The 17,922-nt window shown below is 47.2% G+C and overlaps 1 protein-coding gene across 1 annotated transcript in view; it reads right to left on the reverse strand.

The window, feature by feature from the left end:
- Akap1 (A-kinase anchoring protein 1) overlaps window positions 1-8,712 on the reverse strand; it is a 35,302-nt gene extending 26,590 nt beyond the window's left edge. Inside the window, exon 1 of the mRNA XM_048365213.1 lies at window positions 8,575-8,712. The gene's annotated coding sequence lies outside the window, so the exon portion shown is untranslated. The remainder of the gene's footprint in view (window positions 1-8,574) is intronic.
- Between the last annotated feature and the right edge of the window lie 9,210 nt (window positions 8,713-17,922).

Genomic DNA, 17,922 nt, shown 5'->3' on the forward strand with positions numbered 1-17,922 from the left:
AGGAGGGAGAAAAAAGTTCCAGGCAGGGAGCACACGTGCCAAAGTCCTAAGGCATGAATAAACTTGGAACAAGCTCAGCTGACTCAACAGACAGCAAAAGCAGGGGAGGCCAAGGTAGGGTCAGCATTCTGTGGCCAGAGAAATGGCTGCTAGGCGACCCCCACCGAAGCACAGTTTAAGGGAGATCTGGACCCATGACCCAAAGAAGCTAGGTTTAACAAACTTCCTTCAGGGGGAAATCTATGGGTCCCAGGAGCCAAGGAACTTTTTATTCTTGAAGCTCTTTTCAGAAAAATATTCCAGAAACAGGATGTCCTTGTCCAGGAGTGTGACTGGAATATGACCAGTGTGTTGTGGGTGCTTGCTGGCACACTTATGTGTCAGCTTGGTATACCACTGCAGGACCCTTCCTCCATCCCCACCCCTCTGCAATTCAGCAACCCAGCCCCTAGAAGTGGGCATGCCTGCCCACCCGCAGCCCCCATAAGTAAGCCCTTGCCACTTACTTCAACCAGACTTTGCAAAAACAACTCCACTCTCTAGCCAAACCATAGGCAACAGAGGGCCTTATATGGCTTGAAGTGTTCTTAATCAGAAGCAGAAAGATGGGCTGGAGCTGGCAGCTCCAAGTAAGAAGGAAGAACCAAAAAGAAAAGGATAGTGTGGGGAATCGGCACACTTGTTTGTCACACTTTTTCATCCCCCTTCTGCCTTGGTGGCTTCCCAGGAAAGAACTCCTACTAGAGGCTGTGGCTTTGCCTCCTCTCATGTTTGTATTTTGGTTTAAGCCAAAGGACACCAGCACTGGGACAGCCCATGGTTTTGTGGGGTTTGCGTCCATTTAGTGGCCAGCCAGCCCCCCTAGACTGGACAACTTCATGTGAAAATGGGTTCTGTGGTTTGAGAAATCTGCTGTTTCCAGGGCAGCACCTGGCCCCAGCTCGCCAGCTCCCTGAATGCCTCAGTCACATGCCTACCAATCAGACCAGGAGGCAAGATTAAGCAGCCACCCTCTGTGGAGGCCCCTGGCAGGTTCCTGGGTGATTTTATTCTCCCCCTCCCCTGGTTAGGTGGCAACGGCAGTGACACTGCAGCCACAAGCACTTGGCTCTCCTAAAGGATGCCACCTGTTAAAAATAGCTCCAGCATATGCTTAGTAGAGTGGGCCACACCAAAGTCAGAGGACAAAGCCCAGAGGTCATTCTTAGCACTGCCTTTGCTGGTCCCCCTCCAAGATAGCATGAGAGGTAGGAACAGCAAGGAGGAGACACACAGAGGATGGGGGGGGGCTTCAGCTGGCTGCCATCACTGGTCCTCACTAAGGCATATCCAGGCCAGAGCTGGAAAGAGAAGAGGGCCTGAAAGCTGGGCTTGAACCCATCTGGCTGCCTCCTCCAACAAGGACCAGACTACAGCTGGGTGACAGCCCGCTGAGGGCCAGGGGATGGTCTCGTGACCTCCTTGTGAGGTCTGACAGGCCACTAGTGGAGTTATTATTAGCTGGGGAATGAGTGACTTCAAGGTCAACCTGCTCAATCTTCAAGGCACTTCCAGACCCAAGGTTCAGCAAAAGTCTAGGAGGCTTTTTTATTCATACTTGTTACTTGTGCAGTTGAAAGATGAATTTCCCAGATGATAATAGGACTTGGGGAAGATTAAAGAATAGGATACAGTGTTAAGTGCTTGCATAAACAAGGTCCAGGGTTCAAAAGATCAGGAACTTATTTCCTGTAAAACGGAGTAAGAATAACCCAATAGGTTGTAATGAGGCTAAAATGACTCAAAATACAACCTATTCAGTTTGTGAGATAAAATCTTAATTTTTTTAATGAATCCAGTATTTTTCTTGATGAAAAGGGAGAATGAGCCAGGCACTCGCGCCTGTAATCCTAGCTACTCAGGAGACTGAGATCTAAGGATCCTGGTTCAAAGCCAGCCCAGGCAGGAAAGTCTGTGAGACTTTTATCTCCAATCAATCACAGAAAAGGCTGGAAGTAGCACTGTGGCTCAAGTGGCAGAGTGCTAGCCTTGAGCAAAGGGAGCCTAGGGACAGCACTCAGTTCCAGAGTGCAAACCCCAGGATAAGAAAGAAAGAAAGAGGGGAAGGAGGGAGGGAGGGAGGGAGGGAGGGAAGGAAAGGAAGAAGAAAAATAAAGAAGAAAAGGGAGATCTAGCATGGGGATGGGGTGGATGGGAGGGAGGAAAACAACCTTCCCTGTGTCCAGAGACCAGCTTATCCCCCCTCCCCACCCACTTAGTTCAAACCAGGAACCACCAGTGGGATTGACAGGATTAAAACCTTGCATGGCTCAGTGTCTTTAACTCCCATAACCTGAGTGAGGAATAGGAAATGTTTCATCTCCTCCATTTCTCCCTACTTTAACTTCGTTATACTACAACAAATCATTGCTAAAACTTTCAAATGTGTGTGTAAGAACATACATAAGAAAGGGATGAGTTCAAAGCTAACCTGGGGGCCAGAACAAGATCTCACCTTAAAATAAATTGGAAAACCTAATAATCCTAAAACACTAAAAGGCAGACACATGTTACACTGGTCATGTTACATGTGTCAAAATGCGTACCCTAGGACTGAATGAGGGACACCTGTAAATAAAGCCTGCTCAGCTCCCCAGGCTCACTCCACTCCCACACCTCAGGATCTGCAAGGACGACTGCTCTCCCGACTGCTTTCCCGACACCCCCTAACAGACTGCAGGAGCAGATGAAACTGCATCCTGGCTTAGTGGGGGTCCTTTAAGAAGTCATCAAGCAGCAGACTTGGACGACATTTTGACATTTGTAGAACCAGAACAATGAGCACAGACTTGGAGAGCTAGAAAAAGACCTTTGTAATGATAAACAGGCTCTCAAACCCAACTGGCTAGCTTCTTGCTGTGTCCCCAGGCCTCCCTAACATTGTTTCATAATTGATAACTCCCCTCCCAACTGGAGACCAGAGCTTGCTTCTTAAAATATGTCATGAAGGCAACCGATGTGTAATGCTTTATGGAGATTACAAGCTGCTTTGTGGAGCTGAGCAAAAATAAATATTCTAGAGCAGCACTGTCCAACAGAACTTTCTAGCATGATGAAAATGTTCTTGATCTGCATTGCTCTGAATAGTAGTAGCCCAAACATACCTCCAGTAGCCCCCAGGAGCATAATTTGAATGTCTTTAATACCAACTCTCCTACCAGCTGAGGAAATTAGGTTCAATAGCCTGCCTAGACCCCCCTCTACTGCCAGGTTTCAACCTGAGAGCTAAACCAAGCCCAGGGTGATGCCAGCTAAACCCAGGGGGAGAAATAGGCTTCTTGGGCCCTGAGCTCTGTGTGCCTTTACTTCCAGAATTCAGCTCAACATGCAGCCTCTGTTACAAGATGGACAACAGAACACTTACTTCTGATAGTTACAAATACCAAACTGAGCTGTAAAACCATTCTGATGGCAAGAATGAAATAATGCTCCACGGGTCAGAAGAGAGTTAAGGAAAAAGAGCTGAGTATGTCGTTCAAGTGTCATGTGCCAAGTCCTGAGTTCAAATACCAATACAGCAAAAAAAGGAGATAGACCTGGTAGCCCATGCCTTTAATCCCAGCACACGGGACTGAGAGTTCAAGGCTAGCCTGAGAAACACAGTTAAGACTGTCTCAAAAGTCTAGAAAAACCAGCTGGGCACCAGTGGCTTCCACCTATAATCCTAGTTACTCAGAAGGTTGTTATTAGAGGATTATAATTCAGAGCCAGCCTGGCAGACAAATCTGTGAGACTCTTATGTCCAATTAATTAGCAAAAAGCTGGAAGTAGAGATGTTGCTCAAGTAGTAGAACACCAGCCTTGAGCAATAAAAGTCAAGCAAGAGCAAGCCCCTGTACCAGTATATATGCATGTGTGCACACACAAGCTAGAAAAGTTAAGGATACCTTGAAAGGTACTTTTTGCTGGAAAGCTAGTTCTTGGGATTCTATACAAGTCTTCACTACAACAAAATACTCAGAAAGCAGCAAAATAAGATTCTTGTATTCATAGCTACTTGGTAGATGAAGATCAGAAAAATTGAAGTTCAAGGCCAGTCTGGGTAAAAAGTTCTTGAAACCCCATCTCAACCAATAAAAGGCAGGGCACAGTGGCACGCCTGTCATCCAGCAATAAAGGAAGAGTAAATAAGAGGAACACTTAACCAGGCCAGCGCACAGCAAAAATCAAGATACTGTATGAACATAATAAAAAAAAAAAAGAGAGAGAGATAGGAAATTGAAGTGGTAGAATATCTGCCTAGCAAGTGTGTGGCCCTAAGCCTAGATAGACTCTATTACAGAAAAGAGAGGGGGAGAAGGGAGAGAGAGATGGGGGAGAGAGAAGAGAGGAAGGGGGGAGAGGAAAGAAAGGGAAGTGGGGGAGAAGGGGAGAAACCAAGGGGGAAAAAAACAGCAAAGATCAGGAGAAAAGCCTAAGGAATTAGGAATGTTCCTTAGTTCTCCCAAACACCTTCCAGTGGCCTGCGTCCAAACATCCACATAGTTTCTCTTTCATTCTACATATATCTCACCACCACCACTACCCACCGTCTCTGGTTTGAGCTTTCCAGCTAGACTGGCACTTGAGCCACAGTTTAGCCTGGCTTCTTGTTGGTTATTTTGCAGATGAAGTCTTAGGACTTTTCTGTCAGAGCTGGCTTTGAACTTTGATCTAAACCTCCTGAGTAGCTAGGATTACAGGTGTGAGCCACCAGCATTATGCTGTAATTTATTTTGTTTTCTTGGCAGTCAAACAATGGGGAACGACCTCCAGCTAGATTAAGGAGATGCATGCTAGCAGCTCATCTAGGAAGAGGCATCTTCCACATCATACTTGCCACACTCCCAGGAGCTAGTTCCCCAGCCACACCCGGTCCTACTCATAAGTGCCCTCATGGACCCAGCTCCTTCTAACCAAGTTTAAAATGAAGTGCCAGGACCAGCAGGCTCACTCGGGGGTATGCCACATACAACGGATACTTGATGTTTAACATCCCCTATGTAAAGCCTGTGCGAGGTACCACATGAGGAAGGAGTGTGGGAGAAATAGAACTTGCCCTTCTTAGGAAGCAAGGCTTAGTAGGGCATAGGACAAATGAACACACACACACACACACACACACACACACACACCACAGATAGATAGATAGATAGATAGATAGATAGATAGATAGATAGATAGATAGATAATTAGAAACTCTCAAACAGTATAAGGTCGTTTCAGTGGATCAAGGGTCCCCAAAAATCTAGCACCTCCTCATAAATACAGGAAAGCTCCTAGACTGACATGTCAAGGTTATTAACCCATTCTGAAACAACTGTCAGCTTCCCTGTAACAGGAAGACAGAGTGCACTGCAGAGAGGCCCAAGCATGGTAGCCCCACAGAAAGATTAGAAAAGAGTGACTGGGGAAAACAGGCCCACTCTCTAGGCACATCTAACCTAAAATGCCCACACAATCAAGACATGTTGACCCAGGCAAAGTGGGGACACCAACTTGTCTCCCTTTTCAACCAAGTCAGTAAGTCAGAAGCTAAGGGAGAATATTTTTTTTTTCAGAGCTGAGGACCAAACTCAGGGCCTTGTACTTGCTAGACAAGTGCTCTTCCACAGGGCTAACTCCCCAACACTGAGACTGGTACTCTTAATAAAACTCATGTAATCCTACCTACTTAGGAGGCTGAGATTTGAGGATCGCAGTTCAAAGCCAGCCTGGACAGAAAAGTCCCATGAGACTCACCTCCAACTAAAAAGTAAAAAACCAGAAGTGGCTGTGGCTTAAAAAGTAGTAGAGCACTAGTCTTGAGTAAAAGAGCTCTGGAGCAGTGCCCAGGCCCTAAGTTCAAGTCCCCCAGCCACAAACAAACTCAAATGACTCAAAATGATTCAAGTGAAAGAAATTTAAAATCAGACTCAGGGATTCCTAAGGCAGGGAGGAAAAACAAAGAATGCATAAGCAAGGCCTATCAGGCACAGTCTCAAGTCTTACATATGATCTCCATCCTTCCTTCCTTAGGAAGAGAAAAGTCACACTGGAGGCTACAACTATGGCTATGACCAGTCTGGGCCTCAAGCCCAGTATAATCTGGGTTACTAGGCACCAAGACAAATTGCTCTGAAACACTGATGCTCAGCAACCTTATACTGAAGGCACATCAACCACAGCACCTGATCAGTCTACTTACAAGTTCTTAGATCTATCTCTGCTGTTACCCAGCAATAGACAAGTGTGAATGCATTTTCTACAAACAGCTGGGATGTGACAAAGAGTCCAACAAGGGACTACAACTTGACAAATCCTCCAGGCTAGTTTCACTCACTGGGTAGGATCAGTTGCCAGCAAAGAAACAACTACCCTCATGACAAAAGAGTCTACTTAATTCAGAAATAGACAAACTTCAGTGATATATAGGCCTAGAGGAAACTTCTCTAACCCAGAGCCTTATTTCAGAAAACCATACCCAGGAAGCTTACAACTAGTTAAAGCTGGGCGCCTGTGGCTCATGCCTGTAATCCTACTCAGGAGGCTGAGATCTGAGGATCCAGTTTGAAGCTAGCCTGGGCAAAAAAGTCTGTGAGACTCTTATCTCCAATTAACCCCCAGAAAATGGGAAGTGGCACTGTGGCTCAAAGTGGTAGTGTGCTGCCCTTGAGTGAAAAAAAGCTCAGGGACGGCCCAGGCCTTGAGTTCAAGTCCTATGGCCAACAACAACAAAAAAAAATTGTTAGAGAGTAAATAAGGAACACTCAAGTTAAAAAAAAAAAAACTCCCAAAATAAAACATCACTTCATTCCAGGGTTCAGAAAGTCAAACAATAAGCAGGTGAACCTTGAATGCCAAGAAAAAAGGAACGAGATAAATGACCAAGTCATTCAGCCCTCTTCATTTCAAAGATGCTCTGCACCTTTAAGACCTAAGTGGCTGGGTGGCCAAGCTTTGCTCTCTAAATAAAGAGTTTTTAAAGTACTAATTTGGAAAATACTTAGAGATAAATGGGCATGTAAGGTATTGCCGGAAATAATCCTTTTTGGTGAATGGCGTTCCTGTTCCTGACACAATAATTGCGACATGGGGAGGTGGGGGGAGCGAGGTTGCAAACCAACTAACTGGCAGGGTTGCATCAGGTCCAGCAGCCCAGATTTCACTGCAGGAGTTAAATTTAAACACCAAGCAGCCTGCACTTCAGTAAGGGGAAAGACAGGCAGTTTAACCTTACTAATTGCCCTGCACATACACCCAACCCTCCAGGATTTGAGAGGATTTGGCCGGCACCTGGTGCGAAGTCCACCGGGTTTGTGTTAACCCAATCCCTGGGATAGAAATGGCTCCCCCTAAGCAACTCCGGAGGAGTGGAAGGCTCCAGCCATGCCCAGGGCTTCCCTGAGACCCAGGGTTCCCTTCTATACAACCCACTATTACCAGTATTACCAGCATCTTCTCCTCTTCTCCCGGGAGATGAAATGCCGAGAGCCGTATCCTAGGGCACAAAATAGCTGAACTCCGGGAAACGTGGCCCTGAGGCATCGGACCCAAGTTAAGCCTCCCAAGCACATTTTTACCTCTAACCCTTCGATGTCCCTCCAGGTCATGGACGGGGTGCGGGACACGTGACCTCTGGCACCCTTAGGGGTGAAATCAGTAGGTACTCGGGACTAGCCGGTCCCCGTCTCTCCGGACACTGGGGGGAGGGGGGGAGTAGGGGTGCTACAAATGCCAATATCCCTGGAGACACCTAAGTCATGGCCCTGGGGATCCTGACGGGGCTCGCAGGGTCCCGATCTAGCCTGTCTCCCAGCCCAGGCTCCCGGCTCAGCCCACTGAATCCTCTCCACTGAGTTCGCCCCACGGAGCTCCCAGGGCTGGGATACATGCTCGAAAGTGCCACCGCCACCGGGCCAACCCGGGGACGAGCCGGCAGGGCCCCGAAGTTCGGCGAGCCTTGCAGAAGGGACCCGTCCAGCACCAGTCCTACCGAGAAGAGGGTCCGAGGGCACGGGATGTCGGGGGCCTGTGGACCTCCCCGCCCCGCGGAGCACCTGGCCCTGCCCGGAGCCCGCCCCGCCGACGCCTCTCGGGGACTCACACTGGGTACACACGACCTTTGAAAAGTAAACGCGAGTGGGGCTGGGCGACCTTGTGTGGGACGCGCTCAGGTCCGCCCCGCGGGCCGGTGTGCGCGCACGGGGGAAAAAGTTAGGGCGCCGAGGGGGCACCCCGGGCCTCGCTGCCCCCTGGTGCCCGCCCCCAGAGGACGGGAACGCGCGTGAGCGGCCGGGGCTAGCAGCGCCGCCGGAGTCCCGCACACGCGACCTGTCAACGGGAGCCCGCGGGCACAGGAGCACGGCGGCGGCGTAGGGGCAGGAGCGCGCGGGCCCCCGAGGCAGGGGAAGACCCGTGGGCGCCCCGAGCCCCTCTGCTCCCCGGGAAACCCAGCCCACGCGACGCATCCTGCACCTGCACCCCACAATCGCCATCACCCGTCCCCCCGACGGCTCCCCTTGAAGGCCCAGCAACGGGTGTCCGGGCCGGTCGTCCTCGGCGGCCTCAACTTACCAGTTCCTCGGTGACTGTCGGGATGCAGAGTCCTTGAACTGCCGCCGCCGCTGCTGTTCCCCCCCCCCCCAACCCCAGCCTCACCCCGCGGCCCAGCCCGGCCCGGTAGCGCTACGCTCCGGCCGCTCTCCCACGTGCTCGCCCAGGCCGAGGGAACACAGAGACATTAAATACTGAGGACGCGCAGCAGCGTGCCCGCGGCGCGACGCAAAGCCCCGCCCCTCGCCCTTGTGCCCTCGCGCGCCCGCGCGCACTCATCCGCCCCCCCCCCGGCTCCCGCCCGCCCATACGTCTGCTCACCTGCGCGTGCGCGCCGCCGGTCGCTCCCGCCCGTACCCCACGTGCGCGCGCGCGCGTGCGCGCCTCCCCAGCTGCACCAGAGGGGGCGCGGTCTGGAGCGCTTGGTGAACATCCCGCGGCCGCCAGAGCTCTCGCGAGAGGATCAGTAATCTCGGCGGGCCGGGGAGAAGGGAGTGCCAGCAGTGTTTTCCCACCCGTGGGTTCCTGCATTCTCTCTGTCCCGTGATCTTGCATGGCTGCTCGGATTTGACCCAGGGAGAACACTAGGAATCAATGAATGCAACTTTTATGCCAACTTTCACTACTTGGCATGATCAAAGTGAATCGCTTTCTTCCAAAAGGGTTTGTTTCGGTTTTGGAATGATGCCTATGAAGAGATGTTACTATGAGTCATTGCCTGTGCCAGGAACTTGGGAAAATAAAATTCCCCCCAGACAATTGGACAGGGTGGGGTTCGGACTGGTCAGTAATGCTCAGATCCGTTACAATTTGTATTTGGGCAAAAAAAAAAAAAAAGCATGCTCTCCGCAGAAACAATCTGCTTCGCTAGAGAGCAAATGCAAACTTAAATATCAAAGAGACACCTTTGCCCACTGAGTTGTAAAGTATAAGTTTGTGTGTGTGTACACGTATGTATGCATGATGGGACAGGTGCTTTGATGGAAACAGGAGCTGGATTGTTTTAGTTATTTTTTTGTTTTTGCCGGTCCTGGGGCTTGAACCGTCCTATGTTATACCACTTGAGCCACATCACCACTTCTTGCCTTTCTGTTTATATAGTACTGAGGAATGGAACCCAGGGCTTCATGCATGATAGGCAAGCACCATACCACTAAGCCACGTTCTCAGCCTGGAGCTGAATTTTTTTTTTAAAGAATTAACTGGGGAGGAGAGTAATAGAGGGGTGAGATTGACTAGAATATATTGTAATGCAGAAATGTAAATCCCCCCCCCCCCTTTATAACTAATGTAAACTAACAAGAAAAGTCGGAGGCTGAGATTTAAGGAATTCTGTTCCAAGCCAGCCCAAGCCCTTTCGGACTCATCTCCAATTAACCAGCCAAAAGCTGGAAGTGGAACTCTGGCTCAAGTGCCTTGGACACAAAAACTAAGGAAAATGGTCTAGATCCTGAAGGAAGGAAGGAAAGAAGGAAGAAAAAGAAGGAGGGAGGAGGAGAGAGAGAGGAAGGGAGGAAGAGAAGAAAGGAAAGGAAGGGAGAAAGGAAAGAAAGAGAGAAAAAGACAGAAAAGAACTAATTTGAAATTTGGGAGAATTTAGTAGCCATCCTTGCAAAAATAAATAGGAATTGAAGAATCTTCTTCCAAGGAAGAAGCAAAAGCAAGAAACTTTGGGCTTTGGGTGCATGCCTGCTACTCAGGAGGTGAAACAGGAGGATCACAAGTTCAAGGCCAGTCTAGACAAAACTAAAGAGACCCTATTTCAAAAGCCAGATAAGAGGGCTGGGAATATGGCCTAGTGGTAAAGTGTTCGCCTCGTATACATGAAGCCCTGGGTTGTGATTCCTCAGTACCACATAAACAGAAAAAGCCAGAAGTGGTGCTGTGGCAGAGTGCTAGCCTTGAGCAAAAAGAAGCCAGCCAGGGACCAAGCTCAGGCCCTGAGTCCAAGCCCCAGGACGGGCAAAAAACAAAACAAAAAGCCAGATAAGACACAAAGGCTGAGGTCAGAATACTTGACTATTGTGCATTTCTTTCTTTGTTGTTGGGATTCAATTCCCAGCACCAAAGAAACAAAAAGAAAAAAACTTGAGTGGCTTGGAAGATCACAGAGGGAGAGAGTGCTAGGGAATTAGGGTCTGAGTTATACAGTTGTTCCTTGGTTGTTGTGAATATTTTATTCTTTTGGAGAAGATTGTGTTCTGGTCCACATCATAACAGTTTGGAGTTATTCTACTCTATTCAGCCCCAACACCACTGATAACTTCACCTCAAAGCCTTTTTTTTTTTTTTTTAATGATGATAGTGGGCTGGGCACTGGTGGCTTACGCCTGTGATCTAGCTACTCAGGAGGCTGAGATCTGAGGATGGTGGTTCAAAGCTGGCCTGGGCAGAAAAGTCCCTGTGAGACTCATCTCCAATTAACCACCAAAAAAACAAGTGGCGCTATGGCTCAAAGGGGTAGAATAGCCTTGAGTGAAAGAGCTCAGGAACACCACCCAGACCCTGAGTTTAAGCCCCACAACCCAAATAGTAATAATAACGATGATGATGATGATGATGATAGTGGGGCTTGAACTCAAGGCCTCATCTTTGCATGGCAAACACTCTATCCCTAGAGCCACGCCCTCAGCCCTACTTGTTTTAACTGTGCAATAGATAGGGTCTGGCTTTTGCCCAGAGCTGGCCTCCAACCGTGGTCCTTATACCTATGCATCCTTTGTAGCTGGGATTCTAGGCATAAACCACTATAACTGGTTTACTTTAGAGCCTTTGGATTTGCTATTCACTGAACCTTCCATTCTTAGTATCTTTTTTACTTTTGCCAGTTATGGGGCTTATTTTTGCTCAAGGCTAGCACTCTAGCTCTTAAGCCACAGTGCCACTTCTGGCTTTTTTCTATATATGTGGTGCTGGGGAATCAAACCCAGGGCTTCATGTATACGAGGCAAGCACTCTTGCCACTGGGCCATATTCCCAGCCCCCCTTCCATTCTTTACTAAGACCTGCATAGGTTACTCCTTCACCTCTAGCCTACCCAAGCCTCACATAATCACACCTCAGCTGGACTCTATTTAAAACTACACACACACACACACACACACACACACACACACACACACACATACACTTCCCTGGCCCTGGCCCATGTCCTCTGTGTACTGTCTTCCTCATTTGTTTCATAAAGCAGGGACTCTCGATGGCCTGGCCCAAGAGATGAGCTGTGAGACCTGGAGGGTATCCAGTGGCAATGTGCCTAGTGAGTGAATAGGAAGCTACTACAGAGGGTTCAGTAGACAGGGACAAAATATAATTTCTGTTACTAAACAAGAGCCATCGCTGATAGGAAAATGGATTAATTAGTGTGAGACCATCATAGAAGCAGGGACCCCAGATAAGAGACTGTAGCAAGTGACTCAGATGAGACATGATGCTGACCTGTGCTAGCGGCCCAGAGTTCAGAGGCCCTGGGGAGGAAGATAGTACCTTAGACTCTGCCTCAAAAATAAAACAAAAACAAAAGCCTGGTGCCAATGGCTCACATCTATCATCCTAGCTCCTCAGAAGCCTGAGGAGCCAGTTCAAAACTGAGAGACTCCTATCTCCAATTAACCAGCAAAAAGCCAGAAGTAGAGCTATAACTCAAGTGCTAGAGCACTTGCCTTAAATGGAAAAAGCTAAGCAAAAGCATAAGGTCCTGATTTCAAGCCCTAGTACTCACACACACACTCACACTCAGTGGTAGAGCACTTCTATAGTATGTACCAGGTGCAGGGTTCAATCTCCAGCACTTCAGAAAATACATATAGGTAATGCTTAGTGGTAATGGAGGATGGAAAATGAAAAAGTGATCATCTAAGGGGTTAAACTGGGAAATATTAGTTGGAAAGAAAAATGAGGAAAAGGGAGGAAGTAAAGGAGGAAATAGAGCTATGAATATGGTTATGAGAAGGAAGAATAATAGTTCAGGGGAGAATGAGATTCCTATATGGGTCAAGTCCATCCCTTCAAGCCTGCCAAGAAGAGGAGGAAGGAAGAAAATGGTGGGTGAGTGAACGGGAACAGGAGGGAAAGTGGAAGTCGAAGGAGGGGAAAGGGGAAAAAAAACAGGATTAACCATTTGAAACCACAATCACTGTTCAGGGGAGCTCTGGCTGAGGGTGTGTCCTCATGGGCAGGGCAGGGCAAAGGTCACAAGCGGCCCCAGTACAAGATTTGAAAGTGGAAGAATGATGATAGAGATCTCAAGAACTTAGCAAAATGATCTTGACAAAGGTAAAGATTGCTTTGTTGCTAAGAGTGGTGGTATACCTGTAATCTCAGCAGGGAGGGAAGTTGAGGCATGAATTTGAATTCAGGAATTTGAAGATTGCCTAAACTATACAGAGAGACCCTGCCTCCACAAATAAATCCACAAACCACAAGGGTTACATTGTTAGGTTTAAACTTTAACATAGCTCAACATGGACAAGTTCTGTTTAAAACAGGGTTGTTGTTTTTTAATGATGGTAGTGGGGCTTGAATTTAGGGCCTAGGCTCTGTCTCTTAGCTTTTCCATTCTACTGCTTGAGCCACAGCTCCACTTCTGGCTTTTTGATGGTTAATTGTAGATAAGAGTCTCATGGACTTTCCTGCTCAGGCTGGCTTTGAACCTCCATCTTCAGATCTCAGCCTCCTGAGTAGCTAGGATTACAAGCCTGAGCCACCAGCACCCAGACAATGTAAGACACTTAATCTCCAATTAAGTACTAAAAAAAGCTGGAAGTAGTGTGTTCACCTTGAACACACACACACACACACACACACACACACACACACACACAACTAAGGGAGAGCACCCAGGCCCTGAGTTCAACTCTCAGAACGGGCACAAAACAACAACAAAGTGAACCTAGTATTGGTAAAACAGTTTCAGAGTTATCACAACTCTCTGAAATTGTTGTCATGGTGTGGTATGTAGGTATGTATTGTGTAGCATTTTCCTTGCAGATATTTCTATTTATTTATTTATTTTGCCAGTCCTGAGCCTTGGACTCAGGGCCTGAGCACTGTCCCTGGCTTCTTTTGCTCAAGGCTAGCACTCTGCCACTTGAGCCACAGCACCACTTCTGGCCGTTTTCTGTATATGTGGTGCTGGGGAAGTGAACCCAGGGCTTCATGTATCCAAGATAAGCACTCTTTCCACTAGGCCATATCCCCAGCCCCCCTTGCAGATATTTTGAATGGCTTCTTTCAGATTCCCTAATCTTACTTTTAAAAAGAAGAATGCAGTAATAGATCAAAAGGCTTCAATCCAAGAAAGGAAAGTGCAGTCAGAGGAGAAAGCTAAAAATAAAAGTATTCATGGCAGACAATAAAAGAAGAGAAGGAAGAGGACAAGGAGGGAAAGAAAAGGAGGAAGGAAAGGAGAAGGAGAGGGGCTGGGGATATAGCCTAGTGGCAAGAGTGCCTGCCTCGGATACACGAGGCCCTAGGTTTGGTTCCCCAGCACCACATATACAGAACACGGCCAGAAGCGGCGCTGTGGCTCAAGTGGCGGAGTGCTAGCCTTGAGCAAAAGGAAGCCAGGGACAGTGCTCAGGCCCTGAGTCCAAGGCCCAGGACTGGCCAAAAAAAAAAAAAAGAAAGAAAAAAAGAAAGGAGAAGGAGGAAGAAAAGAATGCAGAGGAGAAGGAGGAGGAGGAGGGGAGGAGGAGGGGAGGAGGAGGGGAGGAGGAGGGGGGAGGGGGAAGGGGAGGGGGAGGAGAAGAGGGAAGAGGAAGCATGATGGTGTAATTCATGTTCTAGAGTACCTGCTTAGCTAGTACAAGGTATCACTAAAAAGGGAAAGGAGGAGGTGATTAATAGTAGCACCCAAAGGGCTTGTGTACCCAAGAGACTGGCCTCTCTGCCAACTTCAAGTGGCTGGGTAAGGACCTAGTGCTCTTATTTACTTAGCTCCTTTAACTCAAGCTTCTCCCCATGATTCCATACAGTAGGAAAGCTCTGGTCCACCAATGACGTTCTTGCACTTGTGAATTACATAAGTTTCCCTCTCCTTTTCTATTTCCTGTACATCTTATGAACATGTTTGGCATGAGTCAGCTGGCAGTTCCAGGGCTGGAAGGCAGTGGAGTTCTTGAGGTTGTTGTACATTTAGGTGAGGGCTTGGTGCAGGACCTGGAGAATTCATCTGGCACACATCTGCTGGTGAGGCTTTTTTTTTTTTTTTTTTTTTTTTTCTGCTCATGGGGCTTGAACTAGGAGACTGGGCACTGTCACTGAGCTTTTTCACTCAAGGCTAGTGCTCTACTACTTTGAGCCACAGTACTTCTGGTTTTCTGGTGGTTAATTAGAGATAAAAGTCTCATGGACTTTCCTGCTTGGGCTGACTTTGAACTAGGATCTCAGAACTCAACCTCTTGAGTAGCAAGGGTTATACACATGAACCTCCCTCTGTGATGCTTTTTTTAAAAAGCCAACTTCTTGGGCCAGGAATGTGGCTTAGTGGCAGAGGGCTTGCCTAGCATGTATGAAGCCCTGGGTTTGATTCCTCAGCACCACATAAACAGAAAAAGCTGGAAGTGGCACTATGGCTCAAGTGGCAGAGTGCTAGCCTTGAGCAAAGGAAGTTCAGGGACAGTGCCCAGGCCCTGAGTTGAGCTCCAGGACTCTGAGCCTTTTTCCTTTACTTTCTAATTTCTCTTACTTTCCTTCCTTCCTTTCTTTCTCTCTCTCTCCCTCTCTTTTTCTCCTGAAACTTGAACTCAGAGCTACATATTCTCTCTTAGCTTTTATAACTTAGCTTAGCAGCTTCAAATCTTTATCCTTAGATCTCAGCTTACCTAGGAGGCCACCAAGGAACTCTGTGTGTGTATGTGTGTGTGTGTGTGTGTGTGTGTGTGTGTGTGTGTGTGTGTGTGTGTGTTGATCCTGGGGCTTGAACTCAGGACTTATACCTTAGCTTTTTGTTCAAGGCCAGTGCTTTACTTGAGCAGTAGCTTTATTTCTAGCTTTTTTTGGTGGTTAATTGGAGATAAACAGTATTAAATATTTTTTTTTTGCCCTGGCTGGCTTTGAATCCTAATCCTCAGATCTCAGCCTTCTGAGGAGCTAGGATGACAGGTGTGAGCCACCAGCCGAGCACTTGGCTTCCACTTGCCTTTGGTTGCATGCCCATGTGCAGGGTTTAACCCACATAATCCTCTGCCTTCCTGCACTTGTAAGGGAGTCCTCTGCCATAGCTTTACCAACCAGACACACCAGGCAGGGAATAAGGGAGCAGCAAGTGACTAAATGATGGCATGCTTTTTCAATGAGATACTATATAACATTCCAGGGTTACATATAAAAGTGATAGGAGGCCAGTGAGACTGACTGAAATGCATTGTGACAATGTGTGGAGATGTAAAATGAAATCCTTTTCTGTGTAACTAATGTAAGCTAATAATTCTTTAAGGTTACATGTCCAAAACATATTCATTCACTGAGAAAATCCACGTGGGGTACAGAAAGGTACAAATAATATGATTCCCTTTATCTGAATTTTTTAAGCCCACACTACATTGCTTATCAATTCATGAATAGGCTAAAAACATAAAAACAAGCATGGATTTATGAACACCAAATTCAGAGTAAGGGTTGTCTTAGGATCAAGAAAGAGGGAGGAAAAGAAGGATATACCATTGACACTTAGGCCCTCAGCATCCACGTCCATTCACCAACCCAGGATATACAACCCTCACAAAAGCCAAGCCAAGTACGGTGCTGCACATCTAGAATCCCTGTGCTCAGAAGGGTGAGGCAGGATTGAGAATTCAAGAGCAGCCTATAATATACAGGGACCTGATTTCCAGAAACAAAACCTTGGAAAAAGAATGTATCTATAATATATATATATATATATATATATATATACCTTTTCCCTTGTCATTATTCCCTAAATAACTATTTACACAGCACTTGTACAGTACTAGATATTTTAAGCCACCTAGAAATGGTTTGAAGTATGTAGGAGGATGTGAGTAGGTTATATGCAAATACTTTGCCATTTTATAAAAGAAAGTTGAGCATCTGTGGATTTTGGTATATATAATGTGCAAGACCCTATCAAAATAACTAAAGCAAAAAAAGGGGGTCAAGAGGTAGGGCATAAACAAGGTGCCAGTGGCTCATGCCTGTAATCCCAGGTACTCAGGAGGCTGAGATCTGAGGATTGTGATTCAAAGCCAGACAGGTCAGGAAAGGCCATGAGATGCTTATCTCCAAGTAATCACAGAAAAAAAAACAAAACAGAAGTGGTGCAGGGGCTCAACTGGTAGAGCACTAGCCTTGAGCAAAAGGAGCTCTGGGACAGCATCCAGGCCATGAGCTGAAGGCCCAGGACTGGGAGAAAAAAAGAGAGAGAGAGAGAGAGAGAGAGAGGTAGGGGATAGCCAGGCACTAGTAGCTCACACCCATAATCCTAGCTACTCAAGAGGCTGAGATCTGAGGATTGCAATCTGAAGCCAGCATGGGCAGGAAAGGTCTATGAGACTCTTCTCTCCAATTAATCATCCAAAAATGCAAGTGGAGCTGTGGCTCAAAGTAGTAGAGCACTAGCCTAAAGGTCAAGGATAGTGCCCAGGCTTGAGTTCAAGCTTCAAGCTTCACAAGTGAAAAAAAAAAAAAAAAGAGGTAGGCATCTGCCTAGCAAGTATGACACTTTAAGAAAAAAACCATTTTTGTGCACATGAGCACACACCCACACACACCACAGAAAAAATGTTCTAAATGTTTGAAGGTAGTAATAAGGGAAGAGTAAGTATATGGATGTGTACATTAATTTCTTTAGCTAGTTTTTTTTTTATTGTTTTGCTTTATAAGACAGGTTCTCACTATGGAGCTCAGGCTTACCTCAAACTGGCTATGCAACTGGGCTGCCCTTGAACTTACATCCTCCTGCCCCAGCCTCTCAAGTGCCGGGATTATAGGTATGCACCATCACACTTGTCTTAGACTTTACTCTGAATGGGAAAAGCAGCAGAACACTGCAGTTGTCTTTTAATGGTTCAGAGGGTATCTAGCCAGCAAGACTCTGGGACTGCTTTAGAAATGGTAGATCTGCATGGTAGATCAGTGGGTAAAAGCACATTTCAAGTCCGAATCACTGGATGATCCACAGGCCAGATAGTAGATCTCTGTTTTGTTTTCTTTTTTTTTTTTTTCTTTTGCCAATCCTGGGCCTTGAATTCAGGGTCTGAGCACTGTCCCTAGCTTCTTTTTGCTCAAGGCTGGCACTCTGCCACTTGAGCCACAGCGCCACTTCTGGCTGTTTTCTATATATGTGGTGCTGGGGGGAATCGAACCTAGGGCTTCATGTATACAAAATAAGCTCTCTTGCCACTAGGC

The sequence above is a fragment of the Perognathus longimembris genome, chromosome 17 (assembly GCF_023159225.1).
Source record: "Perognathus longimembris pacificus isolate PPM17 chromosome 17, ASM2315922v1, whole genome shotgun sequence".
Classification (NCBI taxonomy): Eukaryota; Metazoa; Chordata; class Mammalia; order Rodentia; family Heteromyidae; genus Perognathus; species Perognathus longimembris.